We start from the raw sequence: 20,212 nt of genomic DNA on the forward strand, positions 1-20,212 counted from the left end.
CAGATGTTCGCCTGGCAAGGACGTGTGCGTATGTGTGTGCGTGAGTGTGTAATGATGGATACACGTGTTACACACACACACACACACACACACACCTACCTCCCCCTCGTATAATAAGAATAAGATTATGACAATTTGTAAAGAGATCCAGACAGCTATAAGTAATGATCAAATTATATACATGAAAGAAATTTACCCGAAACCCAAGGCTGAATTATGAGGCCGCGAAGAAGGGAAACAAGGCCAGAGACTTTGACCCTCAACCACCAAGAGAGAGAGAGAGAGAGAATGTGGCGTGAACTTACCCCCTCAAGAGGCGCTCACAGTTGACAGCAGAAACCATCCTATATCACCAAGAATGCCAAACCGTATTTCAGAGAGGCATTACACTGCAACCCTCAAGTCTGATGGAAGACTGACGTCCAGGAAGCTCTCAAGGTGTGCGAGGCTGAAATGACTCGTCAGCAGTTGGGTCTCTTTACCGAAGTGGGGGTTATGTGTCGCATCCCTGGAGAGAGTCCAGCGACCGGGAGGCAAAAACCCGCACCTAGACTTAGGAGAGCAACAAAAAAAAAACAGGCAGCAATGATAAGGTCCTACGTTTACCCTTGGGGGATGACGAGGCTGACGGACGAGGGGGCACCACCGACTCTTACGTCTTTCAAGTTTTCTCTTGAGGTTTGAGCGATGTCGGTGTTGATTGAGCAGTTCTCCGAACGTCGGAGGAAACGATCAATCTGAGGACGCAGAAGGTGGAACTATGTAAATATTTGATTAAGAAGAGGTAGATAGAGCAGTAGAAGAGGTAGATACTGTAGTAGGAAAATGGAACACAAAGGTAGATAAAGTAGTAGGAAAATGGAACACAAAGGTAGATAAAGTAGTAGGAAAATGGAACACAAAGGTAGATAAAGTAGTAGGAAATTAGAACATTAACAAATACCATATCGATCTCACTTTTGCTTTCTCTACAAATTTTAGAAGCCTCTCAACTCTCGCTTTCTTAAAACACTTAAGGATCTTATTACCTTCCCTGAGGTCACTAAATAAGGGCAACATTTACTGATGTGAACTCTCTCTCTCTCTCTCTCTCTTTCTCTCTCTCTCTCTCTCTCTCTCTCTCTCTCTCTCTCTCTCTCTCTCTCTCTGCTGTGCCAGACAAGGAAATACGCGAAGGGGAGGCGGCTGTGTTGATCGCTAGTAACTCGAATGGAAGAGGATGACTTGATTGAAGGGTCAAGAGATAGATAGAGCCCCAGGAGTTCGAAACTCCCTCCCATTGAACAAACCAAAGAAACACACACACACAAAAACACACACAAGCACACACACTTCAAGGGATACAACGATGATTATGATAATGATAATCATTATCATTAGTGTCATCATTATCGTTGTTATTATTATCATTATCACCAGTATCATTATTATCATTTTATTATAATTATTTGCCCATATACACGTAGTAACATGCATACACACATACACATTTATACGCAATCATCAACACACACACTCTAACACACACACACACGAGCAAGCTACGCACGTATACAGTTTACGCACACGAATCATACCATTTTCAGCTGGCAACAGCCAACGGAAGGTGTATTTCTTGTGCGCCGCTATAGCGTCTGCCACCACGGCTGGAGAGGACCCGGCAGGAGCTGCTGGCAACAGAGGAACTGCGTTCAAGGAGGAAGTCTTGAGGGAAGGGGCGTCCTCACTTGTGAAATAGCCAGAAAAAAAAGAGATTTTCTTTTTTGATTCCTTCTTGGAAAAACGTCTGAGGAGGGAGGAAAAGTTTTCGTTTTCCGTGTGGTTGAAGAGGTGAAGACAAGCCTGTGTTGTGGGAGGGGGCTGTCTGGCCCATACAACCCGTCTCTGACCGCTCTACAACCGGTTGTACTATATCCAGTTGCTCCTACTGGGTTGGGGTTGTGGAAGGGGGGAAGGGAAGGGAGGTGGTGGTTTCTGCGAGAAGTGATCATCCTGAGAAAGACGCGGGGGAAGAAAGTGGTAAGATAGTAGGGAAAGAAAATGGTTTTGTGCCATGGGTCATCGCGAGGGAAGCGAGGGGGGAAAAAAAAAGATTGGAAAGAAGAGGGTGATTAAGAGATGTGTTTTATCATCGTCTTCTCCTCTGTCCTCCTCACTCTCTTTCACCTCCCTCTACTCTTCTTTACTTCCCGTCTCGGCCAGGTGGGTTTCTCTCCTCCCTCCCGTCCACACACCGTCAGTCACACACACAGACACACACGCACACACACACACGCACACACACACACACACACACACACACACAAACATACACACATACACACCATCAGCCTCGACCCTATCCATCTTCCCGTCTGTTCCCATCCCATCTTTACCTCTTACATCCATCCATCCTCGATGCAACATCCTGTCCCTCACCTTTCCTCCCTCCCTCACCCTAACCATCCTCCACACCTCTCCCACACCACAGCCCTTTACCTCTTTCCCACCACCTTTTCCACCTCCTCGCTTCCACCACCATTCCACTCGTCCCCTTCCACCGCCCTCCGCTACGTGAGGCGGGTCTAATGATGTCCCAGTATTGTACTCGACAATTGTGATTCGCCGAGATGGGATTCCCTTACATTTTTCCGTAGAAAGTGTTTCCCACACCGTCCTAGTGAAATGCGTTTAAGAGAAATACTTTCAAGATGGAAAACCTGCCTTTTTAGAAAAAGAAACGAAGTCATAGTTGCAAGGAATGACAAGAGGAAGGGTGATAAAGAGGGTGAAAAAGAGAAACTTCTCTATCAACATTTTATGTACGTAAAAAAGATATGTATTCTTATCTACACATCTGTCAGCTTCCTAACCGCGAACGTCAAAATGGCTAAATTATATATGCGGATATTTCTGTGTTTATTTACACATTACTATGTCTGTCCTCCACAGTTCACAGTACAAAAACAACCGGTTTACGGCGGAAATACGTTCTGTGACGCATCTGATTTATGCACGAGATACGAGGATGTAATGTCATGGTACATGACCGGTCTAACCGATGAACTGTTTACAATCTCGTTATTTCAACAAAGGGCACCACCCTGGTAGAGTACAGGTGTTACAGTAGATCGCATGATCAAAGTTGGCCAGTGTGGCTCAGGTGTGGCAAGGAACACACATGCACACATGCACACATGCACTGTACAGCTGCGGCAGGAGGGTTCCGGGGGTCGTTCTCCCAGGGCGTCGCATCGTTCTTCAGGGCGTCAAGCGGAGCGCCAAGTGAAAGGGCGGGAGGGAGGGGTGGGCTGCTGCTGTGTCGAATTCCATTTGTACCCATCACGACCACAGCACACGTTCAGCAGGCCTCAGACAGACACACACACACACACCCCTCCTTGTGTCCTCCACGTTGCCTCAGAGTACATCACTGTTTTGGTTCGCGAAGCTTTTGTTTTTGGGTTAATGATTTTGATGAATGGCCGCGTCTGTGAGCCATCGTACCCTCCCACCAAGCCTCGATGAATCACGTCCTGGTTGCATGCAGTGTCGTAAGGTTACTGGGGTGATGATGATGACAGTGACGACGAACACCCTTAAGTATGTGTAAGCAGGAGGCACCTACTGTAGCCTTCGTCAGGCATCACTCGCGTTCGTGGTGTGGCACAGAGCCTGAGTGATAAGGAGGAGGAAGGACTGATTGTTAGAAGGACTGAGTGTTACAAGGGCTAACTGTTACAAGGGCTGACTTTTACAAGGGCTGACTGTTACAAGGGCCGACTGTTACAAGGGCCGACTGTTACAAGGGCTGACTGTTACAAGGGCCGACTGTTACAAGAACTGACTGTTACAAGAACTGACTGTTACAAGAACTGACTGTTACAAGGACCGACTGACAGGCTCGACCGACTCGGTAACATTGTTACCGAGGGTTATAGCGAACGTTACGGACGGGCGGTCTGTTAGTAACATCCGTCTATCAAACGCCACATGAATTTAAGGAATGTTACACTCACGATCCAGTTGTGTGTGACACACTTAGGGCGGTGGTTGATATGAGTGATGTTAGTAACACGTTGTGAGGGTGGAGGTGAGTGAAATTGTGAGACTGTCAGTAACACGTAATGAGGGTAGCGGTGAGTATAGTCCATGAGGCCAGTAACGCGTTATTATGAGGGTTTTGGCGAGTGACGTGTGTAAGGACCAGCAACACATTATGAGGGTGGTGGTGGTAGTGAGTACTGTGATGTAAGGCCAGTAACAGCCCTAATGAGACTGGTGGTTGGGGGGGGGGTAAGTAACTCAAGGACAGTAGCCCATCATGAGGATGGGGGGTGAGTAACGTGAGTAAGGACAGTAGCCCATCATGAAGATGGGGGGTGAGTAACGTGAGTAAGGACAGTAGCCCATCATGAGGAGGGGGGTGAGTAACGTGAGTAAGGACAGTAGCTCACCATGAGGATGGGGGGTGAGTAACGTGAGTAAGGACAGTAGCTCACCATGAGGATGGGGGGTGAGTAACGTGAGTAAGGAGAGCAACACCTCCACCTTCCATCGGTGGGTTCACATTGTGTTGTGTTGGTTGTCCTAGGAACAAGTTATCAATTACTGATGAGGTTGAGTACCCGAGGCAAACACATGTAGCCTCACGGATGACTAATGTTGCTACTATATACCTCACCTAAGAAAATGAATCATACACACGTAAATATTACTTCCTTAATCACTGATGAAGAAAATCTCCTGAAGTACTTTACTTTCTTATCAATATAACGTTAGTCTCGACCCAAGAGCCTCCTCGGAGGCAGCAGGCTTTTACCCAGAACTAACCAAATCCTCAAGACACTCCGCTCTCGCTTCAGACGTTCGAGTGTCTCACACACCTTCATTAGAAAGATAAACAAGACACAAATGTACACATTTTTTTTTCTCATAATGACATCTCATCCGATCTCTGGTGTCGTTCAATTAAACCTGTCGTTAAGACACGCTGTCTATGTGCACCTGAACAACGCTTTGACAGTGGTATATAACAGAATCGGGAAATATACGAGATGATTCTTATGAATCCGTCTACAAATTGATATCTCCACGAACGGGTCTCGTTCTTTCACCCTTTGGTCGAATCTTTCAGACGGCGTGGACGTGTTTCTCTCTCTCTCTCTCTCTCTCTCTCTCTCTCTCTCTCTCTCTCTCTCTCTCTCTCTCTCTCTCTCTCTCGGAATCAATATGATATATATATATATATATATATATATATATATATATATATATATATATATATATATATATAGATAATTTTAGTTTGAAGACTTTACCAACTGTGATCAATTAAACTCGTCTACATCAGTCCAACAGATACGTACCCCCACTCCTCTTCTCCCTCCTGAGAACACCAGCCCCAGGTCGCCTCAACCAATTGTGTTTCCTCCCCCTCTCCCGGTTTTCATCCTAAAGCTATAAAGAAACCATCAGGCCCCAGTCTCTGCCTGCCAGAGGCCTCATAGAAGCTGCCATGAGTGTCAGGCGTGAGGGACTGTATGAGCACGATTTGCCAAGCTCAGTTGTCATTCTTGCTTTATGGAAGTGTCGGTCCTCCTTCCAGGGGCCCCGCTGGGTGAGGTGGGAGCTGCTGTTCTGACTGTGTGGATGGTGAGGAGAGATAAGACAGAAAGTGGGAGTATGTGGAAGAGACAGAGAACAGGAGGGCTGATGGTTCATGACGAGGTTATTTGGTAAGTAAGCCTTACACAGTAGTACCAAACTGGATTGTAAAACAAAAGGCACCATCTTAGCCACCTTTCCCTCTGGCTCAACTGTCGGCAGGGAAAGAGAGGAAGAAGAGAAACAGAGAAGGGAAAAAAATATATGATATGCGTTGGAAATTTATAGTAACTGGAAATCTTATAGGAAAATCTAGACGGGGAAGAAAGTTTCTTAGCAGTTTGACACCGGAACTGGAACCTGAAAAAGACGGACATGGTTAAGATATTAATGATGATAGATAAGAAGGATCACTTACTGATAACAGATAACTAACACATCTCAACCCCGGGCCAAACTACAGCCAATGGCACATCACAACCCTGAACAGCACACACCACACACACACCACAACCCTGGACGCCACACACACATCACAACCCTGGACGCCACACACACATCACAACCCTGGACGCCACACACACATCACAACCCTGGACACCACACACACATGGACACCACACGCCACACACACATCACAACCCTGGACACTACACACACATCACAACCCTAGAGGCACCAAAACTCTCGAAACGTGACCACGCCGCCCCCCCGTCTTCGTTCCCAAACACAAAACAAACAATTCAGTAATTACCAACCTCATCCGGGCATCTCCAGTCTGTGTGTTCAAGACCAGGTCGCCATCACCCAGCCAGCCCTCCACCCCCAGTGACCCGACACCAGCAGAGCTTCACTGTAAACACTGCCGACCGAGGAAGGGGGTGTGCAGGCGTCCTCCGAGATCTTCCGACTCACGTCATGACACACAGTTGTAGTTTCCTCACGTCCCTCTCCTTTTAGGAGTCTGCTGGGTTCTCTCCTGTTTTTATTCCCGTGGTCCATGACGCTCTGGCCTTGGCACTGTTGGTCTTCGTGCTCTGAAATATGATTATGGACCCTTGTTACCATATCTTCTGGTCCCTGGTGCCACATCTTCAGTTTTCTGGCGTCGTTCCCTCAGGACTCTTGACACCGAACTAGTTCATATACTCGCCTAGGTTCTCTCCGTGTCCCTACGGACAAGAGCACTGGTGTAAAGGATTCTAACTACTGTACGTACAATCTTTAATTCCCTATCGCGCCATCCATTCATCTATGGACGATCCAAGACTCCTCCATTCCCTCCACGTTGTTCATAATGAGGCCGTGTGATCCATCTTTTAAAAGCCGTCCTCCATCGGCGACGAGAGTGATCGTTATAACGAATGAGCAGAGCAACCTTGAAGGTACCCACCCAAGTGGCTCAGAAACTCCACATCCGCCGGTCCCAACTTTACGCAACACCTACACGTTATCAGCGACCCTGACACTCGCTATCAACTCGCCAGGCTACTGTAGGCAGCTCAGACGTGGTACTTACATGCGCTGTTCACTACGGGATCCAATACCAACATCCTTGTAACGGGATCCAGTACGGGATCGAATACCAACATCCTCGTATCATTGACACTCTGGATCATCTCAACTCTGTATATTCCGATCAGCTCAAGCTCCCCATACCTCACAAGGACGAATATACGAACAACTAGTTAGGAAAACTTAGCTTTTGGTCAGATTCCACCTCCGGTGATCTGTGTAGCATTCTAATGACGCTGAGGTTTATCAACCAAACTTTGAGCTCATGTGATCCTATCTTTCTCTAAATCATCTCTTGCATCGCCATCAAGTCTAATGTTATAAGTCTTTTTGATGTATCTCTCCTGTCTCCCTCCAACCCTTCCCCCTCCCGTTCCCTCCCTCTTGACATCTCACCCCTCCCTTTCCCTATGCAACCGCTCCCCTGCTCCACCCTTCTCCTCCTCTCTGATATATTCATCTGCCTAACAGACAACCTGTGTCTCTCGACTTACACGTCGGTTTCTGATGGTATTTCTAATCCTTTTTTTTTTCCAGTCTGTATAACTCAGTCTGTTATTATTCGTGACTCTTCCTGTGTTCACGTACGGGGCAAATTCTCGTTCCCGTTTGTCTGTGTGTTTCATTCTCATTCTCTCGTATTACAATGATTCAGAGCAATGCCATGAAGTGTTCATATGCCCATACTAGGGTACTGAATGAATATAATCTACTGGCGAATATCCAGTATGCTGCCCACTGTTTACAGTTGGATCTACTCCCAACAAGTGACAATCTAAAGCTCTTTATGACAGAGGCTCAAGTCTCAAAGGTTCAGGTCTTAGAGGTTCAAGTCCACAAACAAAGGTTTGAATCTCAAGACAGATGTTCAAGTCTTAGACGTTCATGCCTCAAAAAGAGGTTCAAGTTTCAGAGTGAAAAAAAATAATTAAAACAGAGAAGCAAAGGAAAATATAAACTCCCATGACCAGACCCTCGAACTCTGGATAGAGAGAAAAGATAACGAGGTCTTTTTGAACGAGATTCAGCACGAGGTTAACAAGGAGATAGGGAGGTGAAACCTGCGATTCGACAGCACGAAGCCACTGTGAGCAGCGATCCACCCTGCATACTAAGTCGCAGACGTCAGGTAAAAACTGAACAACTCCCTCTCACCAACCGCCAGCCACCCACACCCACCCACAGCTTCTCCACTCTACCCACACACTCCCCTTGGTGGTTCGTCTGCCTCATCCGACAGTACGTTTAACACCTCCTTACCCCGAAATACTTATCCTGGACGTAAATCTTCCTGGCAAACCATCCCCGAGCCACAGTGCCCACCTGGACCAACTCTACTAGTAATCTCCGATACTTGCGTTCCTCTCCGACCACAAAAGACTCTACGCAAAGGAAAATTATCACGATGGTTCCTCAAGAAACGCGCTGCATCCTACTGCCTCAAAATGCCGCTACATTCATGCACGTCAGCAGAGGACACGAACTCAAGAGGTCATTCCTGAGGGCCCGAATGTGCGCAGCGGCTTCCCAAACACCGCGGCAGATGAGAACACAAAGGCCCTCGCTTCGTGACTCAACGACACTACAAGAGGAGGTAAAGATTCCTCCCTCGAGCCTCAAGAGGCGAGTGTTGCTGTCATGAGTGGTACTTAATCATCCCTCTTGCCTTGCCGTCTGGGTCAGCGAGGACAGCGTCGTCTGTAGAATGAGGACGAGTCTCACGCAAAAGCTTCTGTCTGCCTCCCACCAGCACATTCCAGTACAGATCAGATGTCACGCCATTTTTTGAGAAGAGAATGACGAGGCGCATCAGAGACAAGCTACTTTGTACGAATATTGTTGCTTCCATTTTATACGGCAGATGGCGGCTACAGGACTATGAGCATTCCCGTTGGATCTCACTCATCACGGCAAGTCCAGCCGCTTGTAAATGTGTCTCTCCCACTTATGATCATTTCCACGTGCGGTCCGAGACGTTTGCTTGAAATGCGGGCTACACTTAACGATCTGGTTAACTGCCTGTTATGACAGGCTTCTTTGTGCGTCTCTACTCGTGTGTTTGGGGCCAAGTGTTGATTGGGCCGTTTCAGTTCTTTTATGATCAACATGGATGATGGAAGTGGGTGAAGTTCCTCATCAAAGGTTACAAGCAAAAGTTGCCACAGAAATGATAACTGAATAACTGGTTGACTGGTCATTAGAGTAGTGATTAACTACCAAGCCTCGAAGAATGGTTACGTAACAAGTGGTGTACCACGGGGGTCAGACCTGTGACCACATCTGTTTCTAATACGTAGTTGTCAGTGATACTAACACTGGCCTATGCTGTAGGATACCAAAATTCACAGACGACACAAACTGTGAAGTTACAGCGGAATTTGAACGTCTGGAATTGCTGGATGACGTAGCCATATGGACAGACTGCGTTTACGAGCTGTAAATGGATTTAAATATCGGCAAGTGTTAAGGCTTTACGCATCGGCTTTACAGAAAAACGAGAAGGCAAGCAACAGTGTGCATTCTGTCGAATTACAGAGCAGTGGGGACAGATCCTGCTGTGAACAGTTCCATTTATACTGTAGTAATATTTCTGTTTTACATTTTTCTGCGAGAGAAAAACCAGCGACGCCTACGAAAGACGCACCACGTCGGAGGGAGAGGACAGATGGCTCCATCATGTACCATCCTTTCCTCGACTGAGTACCTGGTCTTTCTTCCTTCTTCACCTGGCATTTCGTTTCAGGGGTACGTCGGTTCATTCCTGTTCCCCAGACGCTACGGGATCTCCTGGCAGATGGTCGTCTCCCTCCACCAGCGGAGAGATAGATAGATAGATAGATAGATAGATAGATAGATAGATAGAGAGAGAGAGAGAGAGAGAGAGAGAGAGAGAGAGAGAGAGAGAGAGAGAGAGAGAGAGAGAGAGAGAGAGAGAGCTGGGGTTCCTCGTCAAATGCCCTTCGCACCACTGAGGGCTTCCCGTAATTACTTCCAGGCTGGAACCCGGGGAGCGGGGAGATGAACCGCCCCAGACGGGGGAGGAATGTTTCCTCACCAAGCCCGTGTGGGGCGAGGGTAAACACACCCCCAGTGTTTACGGAATGGATAATCGACTTTTGCAGTACCTCATGTAATTGCCTCGGCGGGACCGAAGCAATTTATGTAGCAGAGGACGGACACACACACACACACCCACACAGACACACACAGAGACACACACACACTTCCTCTGTGAGCTGAGATGATGGGTAATTGACATACACTCGATCAAAAGAGGCTACAACAGCGAATGAGGATGCTGATCTCATCTTGATATTTGCTCGATTTCAGTAAAAGATTCTGTAGAATCTTTCAGTATCACCTTAATCTTAATGCCATTTTGGAAATGCATTCCCAATCTCACATTCCACAGGTATTAGAAAAGAGGATATCCAAATCCCATCATCTTCCTCGTACATCAGTAAGGTTCTTCATTACTTAATATTTGTATGTCATCCCAATATCTTTCCCTCGTAGAGAATGTATCCATAAACCCATAACATGAACGGTGTCGCTTTCAGGTCTGTCCTGGGATTCGCATTTCGACCATCGGAACACCGGGCCTCGTGACATATACACACACAGAGCGTATCACTAATATCACTTCTTTGTGGACATGCTAATGCTAACGATTCGGGTTAGATCGTCATCTGTTTGACGTGATTTCAAGCCGAAATCTCTCCGTCTGCAATCACCATCTATTACCATATTCAGGGTCACGTTTTCCTGTATATAAGTTAGTAACCCTTTTACAGTATCATCGATTTTATTAGGTGGTAAATGGAGACATACATAATCACGCGAATTCATTCGACTTTCATGTTCTTTACTCGCTTCTTGTAATGATTATGGCAGCCACAGGTTACAGTGTATACGCGGGTATATCAGTGTTCCTAGGATGTTATTTGTTGACGTCCTTAGGTAAAGATATTTACACTAGTGTGTTCTCCAGTAACAAATGGGAATAACTTTAATTCCTCACTTTCTAACTCTTTCTATTATATCTTTCACTCGAGATGAAAGACTCATGTAATACCCCTGCGTGTGTGTGTGTGTGTGTGTGTGTGTGTGTGTGTGTGTGTATGTGTCCACTTGCGGACTATCTACCCCAACTCATGTCCACATTTCCGTCCCCTTGTTACAATCGGGGGATGAACTCGCTCTGGCTCATAACCCCATTACTTCCAACACACTTTCCATCATTCTCCTCCATCGTCTACTGCTTCATACCCGTGGGAAACACCCGGGCTATTACCCCTTCAATTTCTCCTCTGCCAATTTCTCGTACACATTTCGGGTAATCTCTGGGGTTGAAATAACGAGGACTATATAAAGAAAAAAAAAAAACTGCCCCCTAGACTCGTCAGTTACCTTCTGACCTCGTGGGCCTTCCTATCTCAGTAACCCTTGCACCATTTCCTGTCATCTAAGCGTGCCACTCGTCTCTGTCATTCCCCTCTCTCACATGCTTCTCAAGTGGGAGGGTCGAGTCGTCTTCCCCCCCCAGCGACGTCTCTTCCCTTCACGCTCGTCTCCGCAGCTGTACTTTTGCCCATTGTTCTTGGAAAAGGGACTGCACGCCATTGCAGCTCCCCTCCTCTGCAAAGTCAACGTGAGACCCTCTCGCACAAGACTGCAAGTACGGCAACGCGCGCCACAAACGTGTCAACCAAACGTAACTTTACTTAACGTCGTAAACCCTGTCTGCTGCACGGCAACACACCACCGGTTTTGTTCGGTGATCTTGGCGGTTCTTCTGTATTCTATTGACGGAGACGAACACCCATCCATGGGGCGTCTCCCTTCGGTGGTAGCTTGAGTTCTTCGCCTCCTCACCCCTCGAGCTCCTGTGGTCGCTTCCTCTTCCACGTGAATCTGTGGTAACGTCGCGAGGGAAATCACGATCCACGACCAGTACATGGAAATATTTTTTCCCGCGTCCAGACGAATCATCGTCAACACAGCAGTCGTGTATTCTTTTCGTCGTTCAGAACTTGTCCTCCTCATGTGTATGAACCAAGGATAACACTTGGTAACAAGTGGCTGTGTCTTTTGACCTCCTTGTGGTCGAGGTGGCTGCTTGCCTCTTCCAGGGTTCGTTGCCTTTCCAGTGCATCAGTCAATAGCTGTTTGTGGAAAGACACGCTTCCAGTCACTCTCTTTGAGCCTCTCACATTACCCGGGTTTCCTCACGGTGTCAATACTGTCTCCAGGATTTAAGCCACTGGCCTCCTGCAGTCCTTCCTTACTCAACTTTTATTTCCTTTCCACGTGAAGAACATTAGTTTTCCCCTTATTGTTCCTCACTCCCGTTGAGATCGTCGCATCCACTTCCTTCGACGCCATCTTCCTTCAACGCCTCTTGTTCTCATTCTTCTTTAATGACAACCTCTTGAAATCTACCTTCCCTCACCGTCTTGATTGTCAGGTGCAACTCATCATCTGCCTCGGGGACCGCTTGTCTGACAATACAGGTTATCGTCTGTGTTGTTCATGCCTCCGCCTCTCTCCCTCCCTACCTCCGTCATCCACAGTCCTCGCACCTCCCTCTCACCACCGCCACTTGCCCAAGGTGTGGCGCAAGGCCTTCGCCAGTGCTACAGATGGTGTCGTCAGCAGACTGTTGGCGACACAGCCCTTCCTCACTGGAGCATTGATGCGAAGGAGAGAGAACTGAGGTATACGACCACCGGAATCATTCTATACCAGAACGAACCAGCTTCGAAATAAATGACCCGCTTGGACCGGTGTAGTCTGCGACGACCAAAGTGTATACTGACACACGAGCACTACCTGGACACCAAGAACTGGTCATCGTTGAATTCCTCGTCTATTCACCAAACGTAGTCTTAAACATCTGAAGCTTTCTATCACTACCACATGATGATGATGAAGGGGGTCATCACCCACAAAGGAGTTTCATAAAGAAAGAGGTTCATTGTTTCGAGCTAGTGATACTCTGGGGGGGGGGGGGGGGGGGGAACACAGGATGTAACGAGGACAAGCATCACAAAGTTTCCGGTGTGTGTTGTGGTGCGATCTTTTGCGCCATACTGAGCGTTACGGGGTTATCTACCGGGATTGGACTGGATATGAAAAGACATCGAGGGGGGTGTGTTAGCGCAACTGTGATTGCGATGATTTCCTGCCCTACGGGACGCAGAGAGACGCACTTATGGCTCAGACCAACTTATGACCCTGGGGTTCCCTGATGTGTGTGTGTGTGTGTGTGTGTGTGTGTGAGAAACATGGTAATGGTTCCTTACTGCTACGGCTGACGGAGTCCCCACCGATGACCAGGTAGGGACGACATGCCATAGGAACAGTGATCTGTGGTCTTGGATACGAGAGAGAGAGAGAGAGAGAGAGAGAGAGAGAGAGAGAGAGAGAGAGAGAGAGAGAGAGAGAGAGAGAGAGAGAGAGAGAGAGAGAGATTCTGGGAAAGACAAGCGGAAATCGTCCAGACTCTCCTCATACACGTGATGCAGCAGGAGTTTAAACAAGTGGCACTCCAGCGGTCGTCCATAATAGCCGCACAAAACAGCCATCAAATAAATGCCACTTTGGGCTTCCCTCCCCCTCATAAGAGCGCCACAAAACAGAGCCAATAACAAGGCGACGCCGCTCCGCATTTTCCGAGAACCTTCACAATTCATTGTGTCCATGTGAAGATATTTCTTCCTCCCTCCCTCCCGACCTTCCTCTCTCTCTCTCTCTCTCTCTCTCTCTCTCTCTCTCTCTCTCTCTTGTAGGAACTTGCACGTATGGTACTTATTTTGTTTTCCTTCTCTCTCTCTCTCTCTCTCTCTCTCTCTCTCTCTCTCTCTCTCTCTCTCTCTCTCTCTCTCTCTCTCTCTCTCTCTCTCTCTCTCAACCCACCACAGCAACACTACAACAATACTCTCACCGCCCACCCTTTCTCACTGTTACTCTCACCACACCTCTTCAGGGGAAGATCCACAGACAGACCTGTGTACACCAACTGCAACATAGACATCTCTCTCTTTTACTCGACATCTACCAGACCTGTGCCCAAGTGGCATAGTACTCGCAGTGAGGCGAGAGGTAAAGGCCAGACACGACAGACAGACAGACAGACAGATAAAAAGATAGAAAGACGGATATATACATGTGCTCTTGACTGGTTCTCACCCATATATATTCTTTTCTAGGTTAAAGAAATACCTTTTAATTTTGGCCTCACACCAGCTAACCCCCTCCCTGGTCGTGGCGACAGGGAAATTGATTTATACATCTTTATAAAATAACATTTGGGACTTCTCGGGGTGTTGTGACAGATCTGGAGATAAAATCGACACATACCTGGGATGATAGTGGGATAGCAACAGCAATGTGTTTGGGACAGGGTTGGGACAACACTGGAATAGACGTGGGTTGGTGTTGAGACAATGGTGGGAAGGCATTGGAACAGAGATGGGATAGGATGAGGCGATGGACCGTCTGTTTCCTTCACCCTGAGTGTTATCTTACCTCCTCCTCCCTCCATCCCTCTCCCTTCCTTCCTCCCCCAACCCCTGTTGTTGACATAAGTGTACAAACAACAACACCCCAGTGATAACCAACTATTTATGTTGTAGAGGCGAGGTATCGCTAATCAGATTTATACCCGTGTGTGTGTGTGTGTGTGTGTGTGTGTATCTGTTAGACGGATCTACTGATACACGATCTTGCAGATTTCTTGATATCTGCGGCGCCACGAGCCAAACATGTGATCTATTTTGGCGATTTTTTTCTTCGTGGTGACGATTTGAATTCGAGATTGGCTTGTGGAAGGAAGTGGATGGCGAGTGGAAGCCTAAAATTGCTTGTGGAGGGGAGTGGTTGGTGGGTGGAGCGTTAGACTGCCTTGGAAATCCACTGCAGTGCCTCTGGTGTGTGACCCAGCGCTTATTTCCTAACTAGCCACATACACATCCGCCAGTAATGTGTGTTAACCTGTGTCTCTCTAGACCACATGACCTGGCCTTGTGGGATACAAGTGTGTGTGTGTCAACCACAAATATAAGCAACAAAAGATCATACGTTAAACAGAAACGAACGAAAAAAACAACAAAAACATATGTATAACGAAACACGGACAAACAAACAAACAGGCTTAAAGACCATAATGAATTGAATCGCAAACAAAAAGCGAAGAGACTAAGGCTTTTATTTAACTCAGAAACGCATATAAACGACAAAACAAACACGGGAATACGACAAGAGAGCATTTATCACCACTAGGGATCATATCCATCTGAGAAACGACCATCAGTAAACGGCAATAATGCATTCATAAGCGGCTGAAGATGAGCTGCTGGCAATACTGTCATTCTATGAGAATTGTGTGGCATCGCCTGTCGTCCGGGGGTGAGAGAGTTTATACACGACGAGGAACTTCCAGGCGACGAAAGACCAGCAATAATCGGCGACAAATGGTGCTACGGACGACAGGTTATTGTCTCACGAGGGACTAAACAGCACCGTCAATCAGTAAATGACAAAAGAGTAATGATTACTGATAAGAAAGGCTATCGGCAACAACGTACCCTATAGATGAAGAAATGCGATCTATAAGAACAAAAGAGCATCTATGAATAGAAAAAAGGACATCTATACGAGAAAAAAAAATTAAGGATGGATACAGATGATCTATAACAACAAAATGTTTATAAAGGGTATAAAAACCATTTATAAGAGACTTAGAGGCGGGTATATAAGGACAAATAGGATTTACAAACAACAAAACAACACTATAAATGGAACAATGAAATCTATGAGACAAAAGAGCATTCATAAAAGGAGAATCAGAATCCGCAGACAACAAAAGAGCATCTATAAACGACAAAATAGAACTTTAAAGAGACAAAAGAGCGTCTATAAGCGCAAGATTTGCATCACGAGCAAGATGATCGCATTACACGGCCCCAGATGGGAATTGGATTTCATTTAATGAGGACTAAAATCTCGGTCTTTGGCGCATTAGGCGGGAAGAAAGGAACGGGGCGTATGTTAGTGGGTCAGAGAGAGAGAGAGAGAGAGAGAGAGAGAGAGAGAGAGAGAGAGAGAGAGAGAGAGTATCGAAGAAAAGATATCGCCATGATGACCTCCAGACCTTACCCGAGTACCCTTTCTCATCCTCCTCTCCCACCTCTCTCTCTCTCTCTCTCTCTCTCTCTCTCTCTCCATATCCATTTTCTTTGCTTATCCCCGCCTCATCTCTTCGTACATATCTTTGTTGCTTCGTGTCTATTTGTCTTTCCATCTATCTACCTATCCTTCATCTACAGCATCCCTATATCCTTCATCTATCATCTACCTGATCCCTGATATCCTTCATCTATCATCTACCTCATCCCTGATATCCTTCATCTATCATCTACCTGATCCCTGATATCCTTCATCTATCATCTACCTGATCCCTGATATCCTTCATCTATCATCTACCTGATCCCTGATATCCTTCATCTATCATCTGCTTCATCCCTGATATCCTTCATCTATCATCTACCTGATCCCTGATATCCTTCATCTATCATCTGCTTCATCCCTGATATCCTTCATCTATCATCTACCTGATCCCTGATATCCTTCATCTATCATCTGCTTCATCCCTGATATCCTTCATCTATCATCTACCTGATCCCTGATATCCTTCATCTATCATATAACTCATCCCTGATATCCTTCATCTATCATCTACTTCATCCCTGATATCCTTCATCTATCATATAACTCATCCCTGATATCCTTCATCTATCATATACCTCATCCCTGATATCCTTCATCTATCATATACCTCATCCCTGATATCCTTCATCTATCATATACCTCATCCCTGATATCCTTCATCTATCATATACCTCATCCCTGATATCCTTCATCTATCATATACCTCATCCCTGATATCCTTCATCTATCATATACCTCATCCCTGATATCCTTCATCTATCATATACCTCATCCCTGATATCAGTCTTTTCATTCGTTCACTCTTAAATGATGTGGTAATCATTATACCATATGATTAATCATTTCACATCTTGATTATACCACATTATACCATATGATTAATCATTTCACATCTTGATCATTCATCATGATTGATTATTCCATATCATATACAACATCATGATCAATGTACACATTTCGATATCGCTCTCCTCAAGCAAGTTTCGAAAAAGGTGTTACTTTATTTAGTGTAATTTCTGATCTTCTGTAAATCTAACTTTGTCTCAATGCCATCGTTCGTATCTATCGCATAAGGGCCACGTCACGCTTTTAAAAGGTGCTCTTTTGTAGACCGTGGAGTCATTCAGAGAGAGAGAGAGAGAGAGAGAGAGAGAGAGAGAGAGAGAGAGAGAGAGAGAGAGAATCACCAAGGGCCGTGGGAATTAACCGCACAATAAGGGACTCCACTGACGTGTTTACATACTGACCGCGCCATCTGTTGGCCGTGAGACGCACTACATAACCTTGCTCCTCGTTTTTTCTCCCCTCCCCAACACACACATTCTCCCTCCCACTCCCTACTCGTCTTTTTCCTCCCTCCCTCCCCACTCCCTACTGTCTCTTTCCTCCTCCCTCCCTCTCCACTCCCTACTCTGTCTCTTTCTTCCCTCCCTCCCTTTCCACACACTACTCCGTCTCTTCCTTCCCTCCTTCCCTCGCCCCCTATTTTCTTTTCCACTGCTATTCTACACTTCATCTCGTGTAACCTTTCAACGCCACCACCCCTCTATCTCTCATCAAACACCAGGCGGTGGCAGATATGATACATTCTTACACAGAGGGTATAAAAAAAAAAAACTGTAATCATACGGCGGGCTGCTGCACTCAGTAATATAGTTTCCTCTCTGGGTAAAAAAGTCGTGTGTTTACATCTTGTAAACGCCACCTCAGTCACGAGGTACCGCAGGGGCCTTCATGTCTTTGGGAGCCGCTTTAGTTCGTAACGGCCTTGGGCGAGGAGGACCAGCAGAGCTTAAGGGAAACATTTACGACTTTTCTCTCAAAGATTTTATGGTAACAATCGACCACAGAAGCGGTAAAACGATCCAGAAGGATAGAGGCTTCTCTTTCCTCTCTCCCCCCACCATCCCTCCGATCCTGCGGCATCAACTACAAACCACCTTACCCAGCTCCAGGAAGGAGGGCATCCGAGAAGCGCTTCAACGATAAGCGTTCCACCTCTTCATTCCGTCTTTCACGCAACCTCACGTCCTCCAGCGAAGACATGTATCGCTCGCCTCTCCCCGTAATCTCACAGACGGGCGGCTGTGTGAAGAGTGTGGTCCTCAAGTCAAATTATTCTTACGGTACGAGGCAAATGTCAGAAACGTTTGTGTCATGTACAATGGTCTCCTTCCTCCAGGTGCAATGTACGTGAGAATGATTAATCTTGGTTCTCCTAGAGAATTAATCAATGGAGATCATCTTGGTTCTCCTAGACACTCTAGATATAAGGAGGGAATTAAGTCTTCCTATTAACACAAACGGAATTAATCAAGTCTGATTTCTCACTCGGTGTCTGGATGCACGAACAAACACGATCCGTAAACAAAAGACATCAAGACTAGTTTCTCTCTCTCTCTCTCTCTCTCTCTCTCTCTCTCTCTCTCTCTCTCTCTCTCTCTCTCTCTCTCACGTGGATAACACCCATCAGGACGGGTTACCGTCACTGCTATTGTGCCCAGAATGTATGATGTTCACGGAGGTTTTCCCGCGCCAGACACCTGCAGCATTATCTTGCCCCCGGGGGAAATTAAACCCTTTGAGATCACGATTCTCTCTCATCCTCTGCTCTGAGCCTTTGCTCAGATCACAGCCTAAGCTGAGGATGAACGTGAGATAAGACACTGACCTCAGTCACATTGACACCATATACATATATATATATATATATATATATATATATATATATATATATATATATATATATATATATATATATATTATATATATAAAGTACGGACAGTTGGCCAGCCCTCATAAAGCATTGGCATCGCTGGTATTGCGTCTGTACCTCACTCTGATGGTGCCTGTCTTTCTCAGGGAATAAGTTCGAGCTGCTTGCTATATCAGTCATAGAATTATGTTAATGGCTTCTATAGATGTAAATCCTTCCTATAGAATGACTCCCACGTCCCTGTAGCAATGTGTACCTAACTGCTGATAAATTGGTGAAGGTAGAGATAATTTTTACTGAATGAGTTACGTGTGACAAATATTTCCCTCATAACAATGTTCACTCAACAGTATTCACTCATGACAATGTTCACTCATAACAATGTTCTACCTCAGGTGATTGGAAAAATCTCTATCCTGACTTAGTTTCTCGTAAACAATTCTCTTGTTATATACCTTGTCACATGATCCAATCACTGTTGCCCAGCCTTTACAAACAGTTCCTTTACTCTGTAATGTGTGGAGATAATCCAATCACTGTTGCTCGGTCCTTGTAAACAGTCCCCTTAATACATAACCTGTAATGGAATACAGACACTGAGGCCTCCTCCCCAGTCCCCTGGACCTTATGTCCACTCTGTATCACCTTCTGCTTCGCCTGCTACAGGATGGGCAGGACAGTGCCATTCCCTTCTTTTCCTATAGTGGGAGAAACATGTGTAATACACATCGTTTCGAGAACTCTATGGACGGTAATATCATTGAAGATTACTCACTGTCTCCCTCCCTCCCTCCCACACACACACACACACACACACACACACACACACACACCTAAAGACTTTCCTCTCTCGGTCAACAGTATAGACCCTGAGAGACGGTATGGGGTCCCTGGTCTTCAGAATAGAGTGAGGGGACAGAGCGGCTCTAGTTACCAGAAAATGAGGGTCATGGGGGCCCTCGTTCACCTTTGAAGACCCTGAAGGGGGCACCCTAAACGCTCCCGTGGTCATCTGTATATCACATAAAGGGTCACTGGTCACTCGTACAGAGCCTAAGTGCCCCTGGGGGCGCCCTGTCACCTGTACCAGACCCTGAATGACCCTCGTACCTTCCCAAGTAACAGCAGAAACCTGAGTGTCTCCTCCCCAGAGGGAGAACCTCC

The 20,212-nt window shown here is 46.3% G+C and overlaps 1 protein-coding gene and 1 long non-coding RNA gene across 2 annotated transcripts in view; both read right to left on the minus strand.

The window, feature by feature from the left end:
• LOC139758333 (uncharacterized) overlaps positions 1-2,210 on the minus strand; it is a 102,806-nt gene extending 100,596 nt beyond the window's left edge. The window contains exons 1-2 of the mRNA XM_071679611.1: positions 1,578-2,210; positions 607-737 (exon numbers count right to left, since the gene is read on the minus strand). The gene's annotated coding sequence lies outside the window, so the exon portion shown is untranslated. The remainder of the gene's footprint in view (positions 1-606; positions 738-1,577) is intronic.
• A 3,082-nt stretch (positions 2,211-5,292) lies between these two features.
• Positions 5,293-20,212, minus strand: part of LOC139758554 (uncharacterized) — a 43,803-nt gene continuing 28,883 nt past the window's right edge. The window contains exons 2-3 of the long non-coding RNA XR_011714863.1: positions 6,345-6,623; positions 5,293-5,946 (exon numbers count right to left, since the gene is read on the minus strand). This is a non-coding gene — a long non-coding RNA (uncharacterized lncRNA). The remainder of the gene's footprint in view (positions 5,947-6,344; positions 6,624-20,212) is intronic.

This window comes from Panulirus ornatus, chromosome 30 (assembly GCF_036320965.1).
Source record: "Panulirus ornatus isolate Po-2019 chromosome 30, ASM3632096v1, whole genome shotgun sequence".
NCBI classification, from domain to species: domain Eukaryota; kingdom Metazoa; phylum Arthropoda; class Malacostraca; order Decapoda; family Palinuridae; genus Panulirus; species Panulirus ornatus.